This window comes from Sinocyclocheilus anshuiensis, unplaced genomic scaffold (genome assembly GCF_001515605.1).
Source record: "Sinocyclocheilus anshuiensis isolate Anshui unplaced genomic scaffold, SAMN03320099.WGS_v1.1 scaffold792, whole genome shotgun sequence".
Lineage (NCBI taxonomy): Eukaryota > Metazoa > Chordata > Actinopteri > Cypriniformes > Cyprinidae > Sinocyclocheilus > Sinocyclocheilus anshuiensis.
Window position 1 is genome coordinate 218,679 of NW_015558618.1, and position 5,434 is coordinate 224,112.

Consider the following 5,434-nt stretch of genomic DNA (forward strand, 5'->3'; position numbering starts at 1 on the left):
AATGATTTTCTTTTAAAACAATCCTCAGTCACTTTCAGCGAACAAACACAATGTACAAACAGTTAGTTCATCCACAAATCACCCATTAATTCTCACTATTTCTTCATTTTCATGTTGTTCCAAGCCAAGATCATGCTCCTTTGAAAAAAAAAAAAAAATCTTCTTTTGTGTTCTGCAGAAGAATGACAGAACTGGCTGAACTATCGCTTACAAAAATAATTAGGTCATGTGTTTTTGGATACAATTGAAGGGAAAACCATAAAGAGAGTGAGCGAGAAAGAAAGAGAGAGAGGGATGACCTCTCCTCCCTGGGCCCCGCTGTACTATGACATCCCACATATCAGAATTCCTTATTTTAAGAGACTCAGACTTCTTTTCCTGTTTTGGTTTGATGTTTCTGCCCAGTATATCACCTAGTCCACCTCCCAACATAAAATGTTTTGAGTTTTACAGCTTCGAAGAAGACTTAAAAGCAATCACCCGTACATCTCTATGAGTAATAAAGAGCTAGAATTAAATTTCTGTCTGCTTTGCTTGTTGTCTTTTCTTGTCAGTCGTTAAAACATCTTTCAGTTGGGTTTTGGGGGGGGGTTCATAACCTGAAAGGAAATGATTATTGCTCAATGGTTACCTGAATACGGAATCTGGTGAGAAAGCCTGCTTAACAAGGCCAAAAAATAGAGTTTAGATGCAGGGAAATACAAAAACAACCCCACATAAAAAGTCCCCTTTCCCGTTTACCTGGAAAAGTGCACTGGGGCATGGCCTGAGCGCATTCCTGCAGGGTCCAATCGTGAATCTCCCTGAGGAATCTGAGCGGTTGGATCCTCTGAGACGACCTGCAGCCAACTCCTTGTAGACCCTCGTAAAGACAGGCCTGGGTGGTCAGGGCTCTCTCATCTCTCCTCCCTTTCTCTCTGCCCCCCTCTCACCTCTATCCATCACCTACAGGGGTGTGCAACATTAGACCTAAATCCATCAGCCAGTTCAGGGGCCAGTTTGGACCAGCCAAGGCCCTATGGGGGCCAAAATCTTACCTACAAGAAACCAGCACACACTCTAAAAAAATATGGTTCTTTAAAAGGTTCTTTACATGCAGTAATGGTTTTATTTAGAACCATAGCATTCTGAAGAACCCTTTCATGCTGAAATGGTTCTTTGTATTAGAGTTTAGGGTTCTTTATTCCCGTCCTTTTGTTTTTCAAATCTGTAACTGTTAAAGCTCCTCATTACTGATTTTCTGGAGTTCAGTGATCCAACTACAGACTGTCAACACACTCTCAACAGGTAAATGATTTCATTCTTAAAATTGAAATACAAATTTAACTTTAAAAATGTAACTGGTTTCCTAACAAACATGTTCTTATCTCTTTTTTTTTTTGTTTTTGTCACATATAAGTGTGTGCTGCTCTGCTAAGCTGTGGAAACGTCTCTCCTCTTCTCCACTAAGTAAGTAAAAGAGACAATTAATTTAGAATTCTTATTGTTAGCTTTTTTTAATTATTACTTGGGTTTATGTATAAACATACCCAGTCACAAAAAAATATTAAAACCATGACTTTATATCCCTTTTTTCTTTTAAGATTGTGAAGGGCTCACATACTGTCCATTTTTGCTTTTGGCCTTCATAAACATAATTGTTTTTACATAAACACATGGACACACTGTAACTCTAAACTCAATTGTGTATTTCAGATGTATCACATCCTACAACCTCATCTGCAGAGAAAAATTGCTACTTAATCACACCAAAATTATGGACTTAAAGGGGTCATATGATGCTGCTAAAAAGAACAGTATTTTGTGTATTTGGTGTAATGAAATGTGTTTATGCGGTTTAAGGTTCAAAAAACATTATTTTCCACATACTGTACATTATTGTTTCTCCTCTATGCCCCGCCTTTCTGAAACGCGTCGATTTTTACAAAACTCATCGTTCGTCCATTTTGTTAGATATTTTTCATTACTAGGGTTTATGCATAAGCATACCCTATCCCTTGACTTTATATTACTTTTTCCTTTTAACTTTATGAAGTGCTCACATACTACTTTTGGCCTTCATAAACAATTGTTTTCACATAAACAAATGAAAGGAGACATCATTAATGTATTCTGCTATTAACTGTTGTTTTTGCTACAATTTTATGTCATTAAAAAAAATAAAAGTACCTAATTGACACATTGTTGTTGTTGATTTTATGTAAAACCCTAATAGACACTTCAAGATATTATAAGACCAGGCAGATGGAGGGGTAAAAAACAATATTAATAAATAATGTATACAAATACGAATATTAATTATATTAACACTGATATTAATGAAAAACTATAATTAAAAAGGTTATTTATAACACCAATAAGGTCCTATATAGCATTTTCAAAGCATGGTTCTATATGGAACCCTATAAAAAAAAAGGTTCCATTTAGCACTAAAAAGGGTTCTGCAATTGTTACAAGCCGAAGAACCCTTTTCTGGTACTGTTTAGAACCATTTTTCTTAAGAGTGCATGACATGTAAATAAACCAACAGAGGAGACATAATTAGACCAAAGGGTGAGAGTTTAACTGGTTAGCATGGGCCAGTTAGCCTCTGCTGGTAGTTACTGTAACTTCACCATTCTGGAAGCAAAATAGCATGTTTCTACATTGACAACCATTGAAAAGTAGCTCTTTATAAATCTCAAATTTTGCAAATAATTCATTACTTCACACAGTGTCCTAACCAAACGCGACGCGTTTCGTCACATGATAAAAGATATCTTTTCTCTGTTAATCCGTTTTTGTCCTAACCAACCTGACAGTTTAAGTACTGACTGTGATTTGTAAAATATTAAAGTTCAGATTTAATTTTGTGTTACTTTTACAGCTATAATGAAAGGGACAGTGGTTAATTTAACTCAGATCTTGAAAATAACTTCAAGGGAACAAGAACGTTCAAACAGTAAACCGTGAACAAACACTTGTATGTATTAATGTAAAAAATTTTACATTTTAAAATATGTATTATTATTATTATTTATTTGATTATGCAGGCTACTTATCCATGTTGTTGTGACTATCAACAACTATTATTATTATTATTATTATTATTATTATTATTATTATTATTATTATTATTATTACTACTATTACTACTATTATTATTATTATTATTATTATTATTATTATTATTATTATTATTATTATTATTATTATTATTATTATTATTATTATTATTATTATTATTATTATTATTATTATTATTATTATTATTATTATTATTATTATTATTATTATTATTATTATTATTATTACTACTATTATTATTATTTAAAATGACCATTTATGCACACTCATGGCTTAATGGTTAGAGAGTCGGACTCGTAACCCAAAGGTTGTGGGTTCGAGTCTCGTACCGGCAGGGATTGTAGGTGGGAGGGAGTGAATGTACAGGCCTCTCTCCCACCTTCAGTAAATACCACGACTGAGGTGCCCTTGAGCAAGGCACCGAACCCCCAACTGCTCCCCGGGTGCCGCACCATAAATGGCTGCCCACTGCTCCGGGTGTGTGTTCACGGTGTGTGTGTTCACTGCTGTGTGTGTGCACTTTGGATGGGTAAATGCAGAGCACTAATTCAGAGTATGGGTCACCATACTTGGCCACATGTCACGTCACTTCACTTCACTTCACTTGTCACGTATGACACATAAGCATCAACATATTCATACCCTTTCAACATATTCTTTTTTTATGTCTGTTTTAAGTTCATCACACACACACACATTTATATGTATATATACATACATACAGTACATATAAAATGCATAAACTGCATAAATACACATGTATAAACTGCAATGCATTGACAAATGCAACATAAAAACAGGAATCTTAGGCTGAAGGCCCAAATATAAATCTCATAATATCCTTTAGCAAAGGATTCAATTTCAACCAGTGGGTCCTACATTCCTCTCAGAATAGTTAAGATAATCCCACTCTCTCTGTCCTGAGAAAATGAGCCCCATCTGACAGAGGGATTCATGAACTACTGTGTGTCAAAAACTGTCACCAACCCCATTAAAAATGAACCCTTGATTTCCACAGAAAACAGATCCCCTAGGTGTACACCCTGCAGAGAATTTCCCTGTATTCATGGAAAACAGTCCAGCTCTTACTAACTGAAAAACCACTCAGGCTCTTTGTCAGCATGAGATTTTGAGCGCACAGATGATGAAATGTGTTTCCTTTTTGGCCACACTACCTCTTTTCTGCCTCACTACCTCTTTTTGAGCACTCAGTAGTGACAGCGAGGGATCTGTCTAACGTGCTGACTGTGCTAAACTCCATCAAGGTGAGAGCAGTAGGTAAGATCAGGGGCGACTGATACAAATACCCAATTTGTTCAAATGACAAACAACTTTGATTATTCAATTTCCTTATTCTGCCAGAGAAAAACACATCTGGATACTTACCAGTTCCTCTTCTGTCATCTACTCAGCTCTCCGGGTCAATCTCCACCTGCAAAGACACTTATGTTAATGCTCAAGCTAAGTTATAGTGTGAACTTCATAACATAACAAACATTTATAAAATAAAAAAAAACTATAGAAATTAAAACAATTAAATATAACAATATATATATAACAACACACACACAGCCAAAAGTTTGAAATAATTGTAAAAAGGAAAGTTACAAATATATTGTGAAATATTATTACAATTACAGTAATTAGAAGCCATTATTCCAGTTTTCAGTATCACATGATCCTTCAGAAATCATTTTAATATACTGATCTGGTGCTCAAATAAAACATTTATCAATGTTGAAAACTGTTTTTGCTGGTTAACGTTTTTGTGTAAAGGTTTGGGAAAGTTTTTTTCAAAATAAGAAATTAATACTTTTATTCAGCAATGATGCATTAAATTGATCAAAACTATCAGTAAGGCAGTAAGTAAGTTTGAATAAATTGTAACGAATCAGTCCACTGAAGGCGAGTGTAGTGAAGAACCCAAGTGCAGTTTATTTACAGAGTGATCCAAACATCCAAACAATAATCCGAGACTTGACTTGACATGAACAGACTTGACTTAACTTGACGAGGCATGAAACAGACTTGACATGAACAGACTCGACGTGGCATGAACAGACTCGACTCACCGACAGCAGGTTACAACATCAATACACAACGAGAGACAATGGCAACATGATGGCTACTTATATCAGACAAAGAGGGTCACATGACAAGAACAAACCAATAGGAAACAAGACACATGACTAAGACAACTAATCAGAACATGACACAAAGAACAGAGGAACCAATGGCATGAAGACAAGAGGGCAAGGGAAGCATGACACTAACAGCATGAAATAATTCCAAAATAAAAGACATGAGAACATGACACAAAAACAAGACCCAAACCCCACATTACATAAATGCTGTAAATTGAACTTTC

At 35.2% G+C, this 5,434-nt stretch overlaps 1 long non-coding RNA gene across 1 annotated transcript; it reads right to left on the minus strand.

Moving 5' to 3' along the window:
* Positions 1-898: 898 nt before the first annotated feature.
* Positions 899-5,160, minus strand: LOC107680424 (uncharacterized). The gene is made up of 3 exons (XR_001633143.1): positions 5,139-5,160; positions 4,453-4,498; positions 899-945 (listed from the first exon to the last, which is right to left on the minus strand). It is a non-coding gene; the product is annotated as an uncharacterized LOC107680424 (long non-coding RNA).
* Between the last annotated feature and the right edge of the window lie 274 nt (positions 5,161-5,434).